The 18,762-nt window shown below is 33.2% G+C and overlaps 1 pseudogene; it reads right to left on the bottom strand.

The window, feature by feature from the left end:
- Positions 1-350: 350 nt before the first annotated feature.
- On the bottom strand, positions 351-17,052 carry LOC149562006 (TOM1-like protein 3; annotated as a pseudogene).
- Between the last annotated feature and the right edge of the window lie 1,710 nt (positions 17,053-18,762).

Below are 18,762 nucleotides of genomic sequence, written 5' to 3'. Positions count from 1 at the left end.
TGCAAGGCCACATAGGAAATTACTTCCCACAAATACTATGATAAGAAAAGATAATGCTCACACACTACTTGAGAACTGAAATAGAACAAGCTTCAGCAATACATCGCAATATATATATATATATATATATATATATATATATATATATATGGATCTTTTGGCACTATTACTAAAATCATTTACCTTCTAGGTAAGAACATAAGTTTGTTTTGATATACAAATCTTCAAAAGGAATTTCATATCAGAAAATAAAAGTAACAAAAAATAAATTAAATTGCAGCGCACTAGGAATAATATAGCACATAATGAGTACTAAACCTCAATTGAACAAAAGACTATACAATGGCTTCAATAAAACTGATGCTACACCTAAACCATCACTTGTAACAAGCTACTTGAAGATATGTAGTACAAAGCATCCCAAAGAACAACCTCTAATTTTTAAAAACTTCTGCTTTTACTGGGTGAAGCTTTACTTTTTGCCTTGGCAAAGTCAACTAGGTCTTCAAACAACTTATCTTTAGGTTTAACTTGTTTGCTGGAAGTTAAAGATTGTTGTGGATATGCATCATTGTAAGTTCCATCATGAATGGAGATGTTTTGTGTCCTTGATATCAACTCATCATGTGTTGATTTACTGTAACCATGTGTAGACTAGCCAGAACCCAAAGCTTGTTGCTGCTGAAAAAACTGTTGTCTCTGATTATGCTTTACTAGAGGAGGGGGAATAACTGTTATAACATTTCTATCATATATGGAAGGTCCTTGTAGATTATCTACACCTTGTGATGTATTTTGTGATTTCTCCACTTCCCAAGGAGCGAGATGAAGGCTTTCAAAAGTCTTTTGTGTTGATGCCTTTGAATTTTGTGATTGTGGCCCATACAACATAACTGATTATTATGGACTAAGAGACTATCCTGCAGGATTTGACCATTGCAAACCTTGGCTAGATTTGTCAAAATATGACTCTGGGCCATGGTGCGGAAACTTCTAGTATTCATTCTATTACGTTGATGACATCCTTGAAGAGTTAATCTCCATTTCGATATGGAGAATTTGATTGTGAATTCAAAGGATATGGCTAAGTTTGCTAAGAAAGAGATACTGGTGGTGAATGTGTGTATTTCTAATTGACTCTACTAGCTATTGGTGGAGTTGCAGCAATTGGTGACTCGTAAGCATCACCATTGAGGAAATCCATTGTTTGCTCAGTTTGTTGGCTATGAGTATCAATAATTTAAAGTCCTAGTGGTGGGAGTATCAATGGGAGTCGACTTGTTCACTAATTCTTTTCAGTGTTATCAACTCTCTGATGAGCTTGTGCACTAGATCTTGACCTACAATGCATAAAATACTATTATTTCTCTTTTGATTTTTCTCTATAGAAACTTATCAAATCATAGTACATGGATTTAATAGATGAAAGGAACTAGTTGAAAGAATTTGATGAGTAACTACATTATTTAAAAATTAAAAAAACCCATGGTGTCATGCCTGACCACTACTTCGAGTTTTTCTACAAATTAGGACCTTGTGTTATAAGTTTCTTTCTATTGTTATGTTTGTAATTCTGAAGTACTTGGTTATATTACTGTCCTTGAATCACGAGTCTGATGCTGAATGTATTTTCTGTTTTGAACTATGTTATTAGCAGTGAATGAGATTTAGGATTTTATGATTTGAAATTGGTATAAAAATGATTTCATGTTGATTGGGTATCAATTATGTTTATAATGTTTCAAACTCATTGTATACTGCATTTTGTTTCATATTGTATAATTAACTTGACATTGCAAATACATTTAAATGGTAATATGTTGTATGCATTCAGAATTCATCATTGTACTTTCATAACTGTGACTATAAAGGGATTAAATACTTATATTGCATATACCCTTGAGATGGTTTTGTTTTCATGACTCATATTAACTTGTTATTTAGAGAACCGCAGTTTGCATTGTATTTATATTTGTTATTAAAAGTGTGTGTGTGTGGGGGGGGGGGCTAATTACTCTAAGTTGTGATTGGCATAAACATTTCTATTTGTTTAAAAAGGTTTTAAAAGGGTTTAATTACCCCTTAAGGATTAAGAAACCCTAAATGGGCATCGATTGCCATAAAGGAGGAAAAACATATTCATTTTGTTGGAAGCCAAACATAGCAGTGGCTTTGTAACTGTCTTGTGTACAGCCCTGTGAAGTGTCGCAGTTGAAATTGAATGCTTGTTAATGAGGATTGATGGCACTAAGGGTTTGGTTAGCCATTTCTTGTTGTGAGTCAGGTTTTTTTCAAAATATGGGCCAGAGATTGGGCCACATTTCTCTGCTTGGCTTAACATATGTAATCTTGTTGCTGAGGTATCGGCTTAGTGTTGGTTATTGTTGGGATTCTTCTGCTATATCCCATTGTGAAGTCATTTGCGAATTATTATGTGCCAGCTATGTGGAGATTGTTATCAATTTGATTCGACATTTGGGGCTTTGGCATCGAGTTGGATTGCAGAGCATTTTCCATCTTCAGTTTTCACGTAGGGGCAATTTCTTACCCGACTCTCTCTCTCTGTTTGCAATTGCAATGTTATTTCAATTGGCATGTTGTAAATGGTTATGAGTTTTACATATTGTGTATCGACACTCAAGGATGGATATGTGCATATCATGGCACTGTGTGCAATGCTTAGCCCTGCATATACCCATCTTTGAATGTGGATTTATGGAGAAATAAAGTTGGGTGTTGCTATATGTATATATTTATTTGGGCTTTGCCCTAACCATACATTCTTTCCCCGAGTTGAACCCAGTCGAGGCTTCATATTTGCGATAGTATGTATGCAAAGTGTTTAAGATATGCTTATGGGTAGTCGGCTTTAACAGGGCCGAGCTCTGTGGAACCCATATCTTAGAATACTTAGATATGAGTGGTTCGGCCACAATCACAAGCTTACATTTGGTTGCAAACTCGTGACTAATTAGGACACAGTTACTTTGTTTTATGATATAAATGATTAAAATGAGGGTTATGTCATTGTTTTAAAAGAAAACAGTATGTTGAATTCTTTAGCTCGGTTATTTTATATATATTAAAAAATAGTAATATAGCAATACAATATGTGACATTTATTGGTAATGACATTTTGTCAAATAGTTAAAAGGAAGCTCGATTCAAACAGGAAATTCTTTGCGACAACATAAATTAACCCATAATTTATAATGGAAATTGATTTATTAATAACTGTTGTTTGTGGAATTGTTTTCAAATGAATAAGGCATTATTTTCATGAGCATAGACATAGATAGATGTTGTTATATCGACAGGATCATTATGTGAACAGTTTGGGTGCTTCTTATAGCTTAGGAATTTACATCCTAATTACTTCTGGCTATTGGCATGATGTAAGTTACTTTGCATATTTGTGAAGTGTATTTTGAATTAATCTCAGATATTATATTTTATGTGCTGACTATAGTTAAAACTGGGTGGTATCTTATTGCTAAACAGTGGTAAAACTTCAATAGACATTTGGATATTCAGTAGCATTGTAGATAATCCTTTTGTTAAGCATTGGCTGCACTTGGATTCAGTAATGTTTGATTTTACTATGAAGTGTCTAATTAAGCATTTACAGATTGTTTTGAGATAGGATGTTTGAAACAGAATCTTGTTTTATAAAGATGTATTTCTCTTCATAAATGAAATGGAAAGTCGTTTTAAGTTATCAGATAAATTATGATATATGTTGGTAAAATGTCATTTAAAAGCAAGAATATCATATTTACATTGTTTTATTATCTTGGTCATTTTGAATGATAAGATTATTTTATTATAATAGTGGGAATAAGTAGTATAGTACTACGACTGGTAAATATCATTAAACTAATGTAACAGTTTAGTTATATTTACAAGATCGTAATATTGTAGTATTTATTTCTGTTGTTAAAATAACCTAAGCTTACTTTCAAATTTGGCAGTAAAAGGTGAGATTTTCAAAAGATGAGAATGTAATATCATGAGAAAATTGACTTGTTATTCGTTGCATGTGCATTCTTAGAATATCTGATTGATGTGTATTTTAAGGATAGCTGTAATGAACATATATCGAGGTGGCTGAATATCAATTTATCCTATTCAGTTAATTAATTCAATGATAATTTTAAAGATGAATTGGGTGGGTTATTTACATACAAAAGATAATTGGCCTTACCTATGACTTAAACCAGAAAGGTTAAGTATGGAGAACAAGGCAAATCTCTATTACATCATTTCATGTGTATTATAGAGAATCCCACAATGTGTAGTCTATGAGCTTACCATATATGGATGCAGTATCTTAGCACCATAGTGATGACACCTCAGTATATATATGATTCATTTACTAGTTATTCTAAGTTGTGATTGGCATAAACATTTCTATTTGTTTAAAAAGGTTTTAAAAGGGTTTAATTACCCCTTAAGCATTAAGAAACCCTAAATGGGCATCGATTGCCATAAAGGAGGAAAAACATATTCATTTTGTTGGAAGCCAAACATAGCAGTGGCTTTGTAGCTGTCTTGTGTACAGCCCTGTGAAGTGTCGCAGTTGAAATTGAATGCTTGTTAATGAGGATTGATGGCACTAAGGGTTTGGTTAGCCATTTCTTGTTGTGAGTCGGGTTTTTTTCAAAATATGGGCCAGAGATTGGGCCGCATTTCTCTGCTTGGCTAATTACTCTAAGTTGTGATTGGCATAAACATTTCTATTTGTTTAAAAAGGTTTTAAAAGGGTTTAATTACCCCTTAAGGATTAAGAAACCCTAAATGGGCATCGATTGCCATAAAGGAGGAAAAACATATTCATTTTGTTGGAAGCCAAACATAGCAGTGGCTTTGTAACTGTCTTGTGTACAGCCCTGTGAAGTGTCGCAGTTGAAATTGAATGCTTGTTAATGAGGATTGATGGCACTAAGGGTTTGGTTAGCCATTTCTTGTTGTGAGTCGAGTTTTTTTCAAAATATGGGCCAGAGATTGGGCCGCATTTCTCTACTTGGCTTAACATATGTAATCTTGTTGCTGAGGTATCGGCTTAGTGTTGGTTATTGTTGGGATTCTTCTGCTATATCCCATTGTGAAGTCATTTGCGAATTATTATGTGCCAGCTGTGTGGAGATTGTTATCAATTTGATTCGACATTTGGGGCTTTGGCATCGAGTTGGATTGCAGAGCATTTTCCATCTTCAGTTTTCACGTAGGGGCAATTTCTTACCCGACTCTCTCTCTCTGTTTGCAATTGCAATGTTATTTCAATTGGCATGTTGTAAATGGTTATGAGTTTTACATATTGTGTATCGACACTCAAGGATGGATATGTGCATATCATGGCACTGTGTGCAATGCTTAGCCCTGCATATACCCATCTTTGAATGTGGATTTATGGAGAAATAAAGTTGGGTGTTGCTATATGTATATATTTATTTGGGCTTTGCCCTAACCATACATTCTTTCCCCGAGTTGAACCCAGTCAAGGCTTCATATTTGCGATAGTATGTATGCAAAGTGTTTAAGATATGCTTATGGGTAGTCGGCTTTAACAGGGCCGAGCTCTGTGGAACCCATATCTTAGAATTCTTAGATATGAGTGGTTCGGCCACAATCACAAGCTTACATTTGGTTGCAAACTCGTGACTAATTAGGACACAGTTACTTTGTTTTATGATATAAATGATTAAAATGAGGGTTATGTCATTGTTTTAAAAGAAAACAGTATGTTGAATTCTTTAGCTCGGTTATTTTATATCTATTAAAAAATAGTAATATAGCAATACAATATGTGACATTTATTGGTAATGACATTTTGTCAAATAGTTAAAAGGAAGCTCGATTCAAACAGGAAATTCTTTGCGACAACATAAATTAACCCATAATTTATAATGGAAATTGATTTATTAATAACTGTTGTTTGTGGAATTGTTTTCAAATGAATAAGGCATTATTTTCATGAGCATAGACATAGATAGATGTTGTTATATCAACAGGATCATTATGTGAACAGTTTGGGTGCTTCTTATAGCTTAGGAATTTACATCCTAATTACTTCTGGCTGTTGGCATGATGTAAGTTACTTTGCATATTTGTGAAGTGTATTTTGAATTAATCTCAGATATTATATTTTATGTGCTGACTATAGTTAAAACTGGGTGGTATCTTATTGCTAAATAGTGGTAAAACTTCAATAGACATTTGGATATTCAGTAGCATTGTAGATAATCCTTTTGTTAAGCATTGGCTGCACTTGGATTCAGTAATGTTTGATTTTACTATGAAGTGTCTAATTAAGCATTTACAGATTGTTTTGAGATAGGATGTTTGAAACAGAATCTTGTTTTATAAAGATGTATTTCTCTTCATAAATGAAATGGAAAGTCATTTTAAGTTATCAGATAAATTATGATATATGTTGGTAAAATGTCATTTAAAAGCAAGAATATCATATGTACATTGTTTTATTATCTTGGTCATTTTGAATGATAAGATTATTTTATTATAATAGTGGGAATAAGTAGTATAGTACTACGACTGGTAAATATCATTAAACTAATGTAACAGTTTAGTTATATTTACGAGATCGTAATATTGTAGTATTTATTTCTGTTGTTAAAATAACCTAAGCTTACTTTCAAATTTGGCAGTAAAAGGTGAGATTTTCAAAAGATGAGAATGTAATATCATGAGAAAATTGACTTGTTATTCGTTGCATGTGCATTCTTAGAATATCTGATTGATGTGTATTTTAAGGATAGCTGTAATGAACATATATCGAGGTGGCTGAATATCAATTTATCCTATTCAGTTAATTAATTCAATGATAATTTTAAAGATGAATTGGGTGGGTTATTTACATACAAAAGATAATTGGCCTTACCTATGACTTAAACCAGAAAGGTTAAGTATGGAGAACAAGGCAAATCTCTATTACATCATTTCATGTGTATTATAGAGAATCCCACAATGTGTAGTCTATGAGCTTACCATATATGGATGCAGTATCTTAGCACCATAGTGATGACACCTCAGTATATATATGATTCATTTACTAGTTATTCTTAGTGCAATTTTAATTTTGCGTTGTTAAGAAGATGGTTACTTCTTGCATATTAATTGCACTATGTTATGAGGTTCATATATCTGCATTATGGTTTTGTATATGTTTATTCTGACATGAATGCAGGTGGACTACGCTTTTTAACTCAGTATGTACTGAGCCCTTTTGTGTTGTGTTGAATTTTTGGCGTGTGTTTCAAGTCTTTCAAGTTGAATAACAAGTAGCTAAGGATGACTGTTGAAGTTACTTCTTGAAACAGAATTTGTTACTTGTAGAGTCCATATGTTGGACCTAGGCGTCTAAAAATGATATTGTACTTCATTATTGTACTGAACTCTTTATGTATTAATATCATTATGGAAATTTATTTTGATGATATCTTCTTCTATTATGAGGTTTATGTATTGAGAATGACTCAATCATTGTTCATATTCTTGTAAAAGATGATTAAATAAAAATAAATAAAAAATTCATTGGTTCTTTATGTTTGTTCATGGTTTCTTATTTAGTATTTTTTTTTTGTGGAGTGTTACACATGGCATGTGTAAGAAACATTTTGGCAAAGCTTCTGCAAACACTTTCAAAAATACTAAATTACCAATTGTTTAAATCAACAATCATATTTCTATAAGAATTTGTCATCCACAGATAAGCTACCTGCGAGCTAGTTGTGTTAAATTATCCTCAATCTCATCTTCCTCATGGTTGACACTGACAAGAGGAGCCGCATGAGTTGATGTTCTTTTTCACATAACAGGAGACCTTGTAGTAATGGAGTCATGTTTCCCTAGCACACAATCTAATTCATCATTCAATGCAAGATCCTAACCAAGAAGCTCCTCGTCCCTACATTAAATTTGAAATAAAGGTGAACTAGCTAGATAATGGGCTAATAGAACATGCTTTATTGCTAGTGAGAAGCATTAAAAACTATATTAATGGTATGTTAGCTTGCACACCCAGATTTTGGGTCAGTTCAACCATGGAGATTCCTAGGGTCCTATCAAATGGGTCATACCAGACAACCCCTCTATTCTAAAAACCTCAATGGGTGGTCCACATTGACTGTCCAAGCAACTGCCTCCTTTAAAAAATTGGCATAGTAGATGCCTATGTACCATTTTTTGGTGCCTTCTACATTAAAGAAACCTATTTTGAAGATATTGGTTGAAACCTTGGTTTGGTTGCCTTCCAAGATTTCTTCCACATCTATGGCATATTATGCCACTTTGGTGGTGTTGGTTTAAGCAACCTCGTGCAAAAGCTATGTAAAACTTACAACACACACATTCGGCACTACCCCAATTTTTTAGGTTCTTACACCGAAGCAACCAAACTGTGTCTTGTATTGCCATCAGGCATAACTATGAAAATCAATTACGCCATGAAATTTGAAATGCTTTTACCTTGGCAGATTACATGACCTTTTCGCAGATTGATTACCTTACAATAAATTAGTTTTTTCAATGTTAATTATGTAAAAGTTCTTGTGCCAAATTTTAATTTGACATCTTATTTATTTATTTATTTATTCTGGCTTGACAGTTTAGGCACCAAAAGGTGAAAGGTATAAGGAAATGATACAATATTATAACAAACACCCCTCTGCACAACAATACAAATATAGTAGAGCAATGAACTTTATAAGTTAGATGATAAATCAAACATAAGAATAAGAATAGAGTGTGCCACATACGCTCAATCAGTACAATAAAGTTTTTACTGAAAGAAAAATATTTTAAACACGAAGGCAAATATCATTTTATCCATGATAATCTTCTAAAGACCCATATGATGCTGATTACTAATTTTATTGTTTAAACATTGCACAATAAATATCTATTATTACAATAAGTTTGACATTCACAATGAGGTAGCATTTTTTTCACATCAATTTAATTTGTCATATGAAATTATGCAAAATGCAAAATGAATTTAATCCCAATTTTTTAACAAATCTATCTACCAGACCCCATTACCCAAACTAGAATTGGTGTCTCCGATGAAAGTTAGCACTTAAAATGATTACAATGTTTCAACATAATAACTTGCAAAGGACATCCCAGTATTTTAGAGTTTTCACTCATTTCAAAAAGAATTTTACCAAATTCATCTTAGAACTAAAACAATGGATTCCAAATGAAAATCATAAATAGAAAATGTAACTTATGAAGTTGTATTGACAAGATGCATCACACACTGCTTGTAAGTACAACATTTTCCAACAAGATCTATAATCACTTCCAGCTTTAAACCTTGCATATTGTAGCTATTCCAGTAGATTTGAAGCATTGATTGGAAGCATGGTGGTTGTTTCGTGTCCTTGGTTGGGAGCCTCAATTAATAGATGTAATAAGAGTCAATAATCAATAAAAGACAACCTACTTCCAGCCCTCAATTCAACCTTAAGATATCTGATGATCATCAATGCAGTTCTACTTTCACAATACAAACAATCCTGAGTATTAAGTCCTAGAGATCATATCCATCCTCTTCCTTGACTAAGAATCTGGATTATAGTTAGCTTATCATTTCAATACAAGAAAGTCTCAGTACTACTTGGTACCAATATTAATGCAATATCCAGTTAACATAAGGTTGCTTCAACTATTGAAACATATTGATATCAACATTAAGTTATGTGTGGTGATCTCAAACTATGAGCTACAATGGTTACTTATATCTATTTGACAAAATAATTTCTTCAATAATGACCAAAGCCTAATCTACAAGGCTATTACACCCATGCTTCGCATCTTTATTAACGTCATAAGTCTACAAAGCACAATACATGTTATTAATCATTGTGAGCAAAGAGAACTTGAGGCCATTACCAGTAGGGAACAATACAGTAACTTACACTAAAACATGTCATCTTAAGAAATTGTGATAGAAATCCTCTATTTTAGTAAAAGTCCTCAAAACTTGGACATAAAATAGCCATGAAAGATAAGAAAAGAAAATGATAAAAATAATATAATAAAAGAATTGAAAATGCATTTTTAAAAAGTAGTAAAATAATGCCAAACAACAATCTAGCAATCTGATCCATATTTATTTATCAGTGATTTCATATTACTATAATTTAGAGAAACAATTCATATTATCTGAGTAAACAATAGTGTTGAGTAAACCACAATATAGCATCAAACTTTATGAAAAGTCATAAAATCCACAAGTTGTGCTTTATGCACAGAACCCTAAAACTTCTAATTCTAGATAGGGAAACTTATAGGCCAACTCAGATCCTCTAAGTCACACAAAATGCTAAGATGTAATAGATTTGGAGCCATAGGCACAAGAAGACTCATGTATAGGGAGGAGGACTCTACCACTGTACCCACTTTCTTGTGGTAACAATATTTACACATAATATCTCCATACCAGGCCACATACCCTAGATCTCCAGGATTATATAACCTTCTCCATATCTAATTTTCTAACAACTATATTAAATATTGTGTACTTAAAATCATATTCATGTATTTATGTACCTTGAATCTATGTGATATCACAGGCCCTATACCCTTCTGTCTATATATCTTTTTTTGGGAATCCATTGCCATAAAAGAACAAATTGTCTACTCATCTATTGCAGACCTTAATTCCACACTAGTCAGTGAAAGAGGGAAGTAGTTTTAACATGGGTAATTAAAAGGTGAAGAGATGAAACTGAGAGCATGTCATGCATTTCTACTTCCATCCATGCATGCTCAATCGTTCAAAATGACTATTTTATGAACTAAATATATTTTAAGGCCCCAATCATGCCCTAAATCTACTATGAACCCACCATCATTCCCTAACTGTTATTTTCCCTATGGTTTCACAGGTCAGCTATCCAAAGTACAAGAGTGTGCAATAGACTGTAGTTAGTATACCATCCTTTTAAAAACTTTAGATTCTCACAGTATACCCTAGGTATTATTGAGGTTTTGTTCTTAAAATTTTAAGTTTTAAGAATCTTTGCATAAATTGTTATTGTCATACTCAAAAATAGAAATCACAATTTTGTCCATAATGTGAAGATTCAGATATAATGATGCCTACATGTTATTCTTTGACAAATTCAAACCCTAAAGGTAATTCTTTGACAAATTTAGCCCCTGAAGGTAATTCTGGAAATGATCCTTAAAATCTTTATGAAATTTTGTGTCTCAGGGAATGATATTGCACTTCCTACTTCACTATCATGCATTCTACATCTCAAGAAAAGATCAACAAAAGGACAAAGTCCAATAAGCTAGTCGGACGTAGCGCATAAACTGTAAGAGTTGCTAATACACTGCCCAAAGAAATAAATTAAAACATTTCTCCAATGTTAAGGATATCCGTAGTCAAAAAAAATCAAAACCAGAATCAATATATAAAGGGAAATACTTGCAAAAATTGGTTGCAATCAATGGGTTTCTTTCCAAAAAAAAATAGAACAACCTTTTACTGCAGTTCTCTCTATATAGTGATTTTGGATAGTTAGGTTAAATATGTCTACTACATCTCCGATGCAAAGGTAATAAAACAACCTATAAAGTAATCTATAACAACCACTAAAACTAAAGAAATAGGAGATAAAAATAAGGTAAAAATAGTTAAAGGGGGATTGACATAAAAATTGTTCAGAAAATAAATAATGGCAAAGGCTAACTATTTTATAGGAGCTTTGCTCCCACACAAAGCCTATTGGCTAAAATAAATATCATATGCCTCGCTTCCAAAGTTCTTTGAGTTAATTGATGAAATTAGTGATTTATAAACTATTAGCCAATGATCTTGTAGGTTGTTCACAGAAAACATGATAGAATATCATCTTCTAGCAAGTCATAGGTCAATGTGAAATGCACATGTCACTATATCAAATACACATGGCATGCAATAATAACAAAATTAAAACAAATAGCATCCAAAGATGAACTTGCTAACTGGAAGCATCCACACCAACACATCACATCAAGGCACTTTGACAAATTAAACAAATGAATTAGAATAGTCAAGGAGAGTTTACTAGTTATTAAATGAGAAAATAATTAATTATTTGAAAATACTTATTCATACAATCTGAATATTAGGTTTTAGTATCTGTAGATTCAACATTCACATAAGTTATTTTTAGTATAATTATTACTCGAAATGGTTGGTTTTTTACGACTACATGAAAGAAACTTAACATGAATTTCAGTCTATAGAGTTTACAACAATTCTTTTGCAACCTATGATTGTTAGAATTCTTAAATCAACCATCTAGAGCTCTGAGATAAGTGTAACGATTCCAACTAGCCATCTCATTTGTTGTCATTTTCCATGCAATCTGCAACCACTAAGTGGACCCAAGGCAGAGGATAGATAAGATACACCATTGCATTAGGAGAAAGTTTAAAAGCCAAGTGTATTAAAATGAAGTCTATCTCAGAAGAAGCATAATAGGTAAAAGAGAAACAAGATAAGATGCAAAATCATAGAAGAAAAATCTAAGAACTGGTATAGGTATACAAAGGTAGTAAATCTTATTAAGTTAATAGGTAGATGAGAATTCTAAAGAAAATTCATGTATTAAGGCAGGATCATAATTATTTTTTGAGTATTTTCGTTTTTCATTTAGTAAACACTGAATCTCCTATCCTACTACTATTAAGGGTAGAGGAGAGCAAGAGAAAAGGGCTAGGAGCTTTGGTTGAATTGGGCTTAGATAGTTGTGGAACTCTCTACAATAGCAATTTTAGTTCAGAAATGAAACCTTTTAATAAAATTTGTAGGTAAAACACTGAAGTTTTGACAATTTGTGGTCATTTTGTCTCTAAAATCATTATATGTTTCCCATTATAAATCTGTGTAAGTAAATAGGGACAACAAGTATACTACTTAACGTAGAAGAAATGAATTAAGACTTCCCATATCTTAATATTTACCTCTTTTATAATCAAAGACCTCTTCAAGGGCCTAAAAAACCCCATTTCATAGACATAAATTGGGAAAATACTTAGCATGAGTTGGAATTTTCCATAGGATCAAAAGCAGAGATATTGCAAATGGTAAAAGCATTTCTTTTAACAAATTTTCCATTTTCAAATAATGCTCTCGCAATAAGTCCTAATTTTGAGTCTATGCTAGTTGTCCCATATTCAGGAGCTATCCCTGAATCAAGATTAATAACTAGCATTGGCCTAACTCCTAACATTTGATTTTGTACTTTAGAGACTAGATATGGAGTCTCATGAACAACATCTGAAGTAGCCTTTGACCTATCATTCGCTCTTGGATATGGTGTCTCATCAATAAAATCAGTAGTAGCTTTCATTGCCTTCCTTTCAACCTCCACTCCTCTCCCATCTTTGCATTTTCTCAACTTTGAAAATCTCATTGGAGTCTCATATATCACATCATCTTTATGAACTTTTATATGTTTCTTCTTCAGTTAATTTACTTGGCTATTAGATTGCTTCCTATTCATATGGCTAGCATGTTTTGATGCCCACACACATTGCAAATCTCGAGCTCTACTTGTGAAATGTGCAAATCTATGTGCACACTCCCTATTTTCTTTGGCTTTCTTAAGTCTACATTCATAATCATTGCCCTTATGCTTTCTTGAAACCCTTTTAGCTTGTGGCAGTTTTAGAGAATGTTGATCATCATACAAGGTAGACATCTGATGATATAACTGTCCTATCTAGCCTGCATTTCTCCCTTTCCCACCATTAGTAACCATGACATCATTTTGAGAAGAAGCCCCTGCATCAAACTCATTTTTCTACATATCAACAACTTTATCCTCATTGGACATAGAATTGAAGATATCCCCTAAATCATCATATACATAAAATTCCATATCCTTATATACTTTTCTAATCACCATGTCCAGTCAGTTAATATACCTACAAAGAAAGGCATGGCTTATATGAATGTATGATAAATTTAAGTGTTATCAGATATTAAATTTATTAAACAGTCTATTAATAAGTTAGATAGTTACCTGGATGCAATAACTCTATTTGCAAACTCATTTAGGTTTTCCCCACCAAATATTCCTCTTGGCAAATTAAATTGGATGTTTTCCAAAAGTTTGCAGATTTCTTTTATTAATTTATTCTTTGTTTGCTCTTGAATGCTCCCAGCAATCTTTAAGGCAAGTATTTCCATGTGAAATAATACTTGTAATTCATGCCTATTCTTGAGTGAAGAATTTCAATAATCTTTTTAATGATCTTTCAAAGAAATGTCTATTTAAAAGTCTAAATAACAAAGACAAAAAAAAAAGGATACTCTCTAACCTTGTCCTCAGAAGTGTATAGAGAAGCAAAATTAGAATTGCCAAGGTGGGTGGATAATGGAAGGGGGCAATCTTTGTACTTGACTGCCAATTCCTTAGGTTTTTTCAAAATCAACTTCATCACTTCATGGCAAGTGGATCTCTTAGTTGAATTGCTTGCTTTTTCAATGTTTGTAGATGAGCAATGCTCAGCTTCTAGCTGGACCTCTACATGTTGGAATGACAACATCTATAAAGTGTTGCACTAGACCTCTCAAATCAACATCTTTGCTAGAAAGGCCATGCTGCATTTTTTCATCCAGTGATTCAGTGAATGCTTTTTCATTATCTAACTCAACAGTTTCTGAATCACAATCCCCAACCTCAGTAGATGAAGAAGCATTTGAAACAGATGGTAAAACAGTGGATATAGGGCAAAATTGTTCATAGTTTGCCAGAGGTTGTCATGCTTTCTTGAAAACCAGATTTGTAGTTGTGTTATTTTTCTCCATGGGATAGGAATTCAAAGCCGTGTGATTGAATAAATTGTCAAAGGCCCGGCCTATATCTAACTTCTTTGATATTTTCTTCATCGAGTGACTCAAAAATCTTAAATTTTTTGATGGTCCGCAACTATCCTTAAAATACATATCCTCCAATTTTCTGGCAAGAATTACAACAAAGGTTGTTTTACTTGAACCCCTAGCAATTACAGAATACAAGGATTGCCAAGTATTACATTGAAGGTCAAGACCCATCTTTGAGGACTTATGTTCCCTACTATTTTTGTTATTAACTAGCTCTGGGGGAACATACTCTTTTGGCATATCAAAACACAAACTAGCTAATGCTTGTTCCCACTCATGGGGAAAGGATTTATTAGAAACCAAATTAACTTCCATCTCACTTCTTTCACAAGCATTAGATAAGTTATCATTAACTTTTCTTTTGAGGTTAGGTTCTGCTGGTTCAGTTTCAAGGGTTTTAGCGCAAACTAGTTTACAGCAATCTCCTCCAAAGCTAGTGTCCTTAGGTGGTATGCTAGATGTAAATGAAAATTTACTTCCCAAAACATGAAGAAGAGTCATGTGCATAGTCAAAGGCTCAAGAACAACATCAAAAGAATGCTTATTTTTGTCAAAAATGTTAACCAATGCCACAAAGTTCTTGCATGCCAGAAACACCAAAAGCAGCTACCAAGCAAGCTTTCCACACCTGAATTCCCCACTTTTTTGTTGTAATCTCATAAGCACTTCATCACCAAGTAAGTCACTATCCATTTTGTCCTTGACAACATTTCCTATAGGTTCATTTTGTTCATGATTATGATCTGTTCTATATTTCTTCTTACTAGAAATCCTAGAAAGCAAAACACAACTAGAAATGATATTTCTCAAATTTAGGAATTTCTCCTTCAGAAAAGGCAAAACAACATGAATTTTCATGTGACCACCACTATAATTTTTTCCTAAATGCTTTTGAATCGGGAGAGAAAAATCAATTCCTCCCATGTAAAAGTTTCCATCTTTAGGTAAATTTAGAGTTTTGACCTGAGTGAGATCAATCCATTACAATTCACAAGTTCTACACACCAAAGCTTTTCCATCAACATCTTGCAACTCTAGATCCACTTCTACCAGAGCACTGCATTGTGGTGAAGAAATGATAGGATACGCAAGTGTAGGCCAGATTAGGGAAAAGGGCACAAATCTTGAAGCCAAAATAGCATCAACAGTTGTAAAGCTCCATCCTTTTTTTTTGAATACTTCAACAATTTTTCCCTGACTTATTTCATTTGGACAATCTCTCATTTGAAAAACAATTGGAGGAATGTCAATCCAACAAAAATGAATATCATGAGATCCAAAGGTCTCAATTACAGACCTAAACTTCAAGCTGAAAAGCTCCATTAATTGTTCATTTGACAATGAAAAAAAAATCCATGTAGGACATTTCATCCTTAATAAACTCTGCAAAACCAGTTCTACTCCATGGTATTGAAGAAAACAATACTACCAAATTTGAGTTCATGTGTTTGTTGAAGATATCTTGTTTACATGTCCATTAGAATGAATTCAAGCACTAAACCAGTTAGACTGTGTTAAAAAGGTTTGGGTTCAAATATTTGAAAGACTTTGTATCTTAATCTAGAGGCTTTGTATTTCAACCCCTAAAAAAAATTGTTGCACCCAATCTGTATGTAATTTTCAATGAATTCTCACATCAAACTAAAGGGTATTAATGAGTTAATTATAGCAACTAGAGGACACTTTAAATGATTCTCAACAGAGGTGACAATTTAAATGATTTTGGCAATTTACATGAGAAACAATTCTTTAATTTTTAAATGCCCACCTGGAGTGTTCCTGTCAATAATGACAGGGTCCCACACATAATCATGTATAAGCTCTTGCATTGACTGCACCACAGATTTGACCTGCGAATGAGCAAAGGGTTGCAGAGAGTCTACATTGAGAGCAAGGCATTTGAAAGCTGAAACAAACATATGGATCTTCTGAACAGAGTCAAAGTAGATATGAGTAGCCCATTTTCTAACACTTTGCTTAATAAGCAATTTGGAACGATATGATGAGAGTGAAGAATCAAAAAGCTTGAATGCCCACAAGCTTGTTGGATCGCAAGATCTTAATAATTTGACAACAGATTGTTGAATGGCGTTTAGATATGACTTTCGATTTTTTTGCCTCTTAAGATCGCATATATCAAGCATTACTAGAATTCTTTGCACCCATTTTCCTTCTTGTTCTGTAGCTATTTACGATGAGCAACCAAATTCACCAAATGTATCAGCAAGCTAACAAGCTAGTGCAGAACTGTGAGCAAGCTATGACAGAACTAGGGCATCAGGTTTTTTTGTCTGGTGAGCGCATCAAGTTTCCACCTCCAACAAAATGCAAATGATCCCGCGCGCGGGAAAAATAACAAACACAAAATTCTTTTTTTTTTAACATCTCCCCGTGTTGGTTGAAATTTAGACCAACCCATTTCGACCTACATGTGTTGGTCAAAATTTCGACCAACACGGGGCTTAGATGTAAAAAAAAGAAATTTTTGCCTTCTACATTCCAACCAATCTAAACTTTTTAAGTTCATGGTCGAAAATTTTGGTAGAAAAATGAGGTCAAATTTAGTAGTGTACTAGAAAGACATGCATTGAAAAGAAAGTATTGATCATTAGGTGGCTTACAAAACAAACCTGATATGAAATCCTTTATAGTTTGAGGTGGTATTTTTATACCACATTCCTGCAATGTTTCTTTACTATGCATGGTACCACCTATAGATCAAAATACATCATAATGGTAATGAAATTGAAAATGAGTTTTACAACATGTGATTCTTTCCTTGTTAGTCCTTACATACCATAGTTTAAACTTTTCAAAAAATCTTTGACTAATGGTAATAGTTAACACCTTACCATCTACAAATTTTCTAAATAATTCAGTTTGAGTCATGTTCTAAAGGTGTTTAGGATGTGGATCACATATTTTTGAGTCAACTCTCAATTTCAGAACATCTCTTGAATTAGGTGATACTCTTGTATTATTATGCTAAAAAAACTCAACCAATCTTTTAACTTCACTAGTAAGTTTCATAGCACATCTCGAGAGTCTACCACTAAAAGTCCACAAAATATTTGTTGGATCACATTCAAAGTTAACCCTTCTCTTTATAGCTCCTTCTAAAGTCTTACGATTCACATTAAGATATCCACTAATGTTGCTAATAAATCTTTTGTCAGTTGTTTATTTGTTAACTAAAGTTGTTGTTATTGGTCATTGTGGTGCATTCTTATCTTTAGAGCAACTTCTCTTTTTGATAACATCAAAGACACTAGCAACAGTGGATACGACTTGTTTTAAAGACTAATTTGTATTCTTGGGTTTTGCATACATTCCTAACCTTTTCATTACTTTTCGCATTTTAGACATCTTAATTAATGGCATCATCAACTGACATTGAAACCCAAATTTCTTATTATAAAAAAATGTCTATATAATCTATTATAGCATGTGTTGTAAGGAAACTTGGCAATAAAGAATATAACCGTTTCCACATAACCCATAATAAATCTAAAATAAACACGGAATTAAAATCCACATGCAAGAGAATAGACAACATACCCACAAAATTGTGACGCAAGATATACCCTGGGAAACCCTCATTGAGGGAAAAACCCAGCCTCCAAAAGCATCCATCATCATGTATTATTCAGCAAAAAATACCATTGCCATACAACCATGGAAGCCTTCATGGCCATAGCCACAATCGAGCAAACTATGTGAACAAGCATAAATCCACACATCCCATGCCATGCTTCCAACCTTCACAAATGCTCCCTTGGCTAACCTGTCAAGCTTTGTCCCGCTCGACTCTTGCCTTTTGTCTTCTTCTTGTCACTCTCTCTCACTCTACAACA

Source organism: Cupressus sempervirens, chromosome 4, assembly GCF_028749045.1.
Source record: "Cupressus sempervirens isolate cs-2001-9-10 chromosome 4, ASM2874904v1, whole genome shotgun sequence".
In the NCBI taxonomy this organism is placed as follows: domain Eukaryota; kingdom Viridiplantae; phylum Streptophyta; class Pinopsida; order Cupressales; family Cupressaceae; genus Cupressus; species Cupressus sempervirens.
Note: the sequence above shows the minus strand (reverse complement) of the source record. Positions and strands in the feature narration are given on the sequence as shown.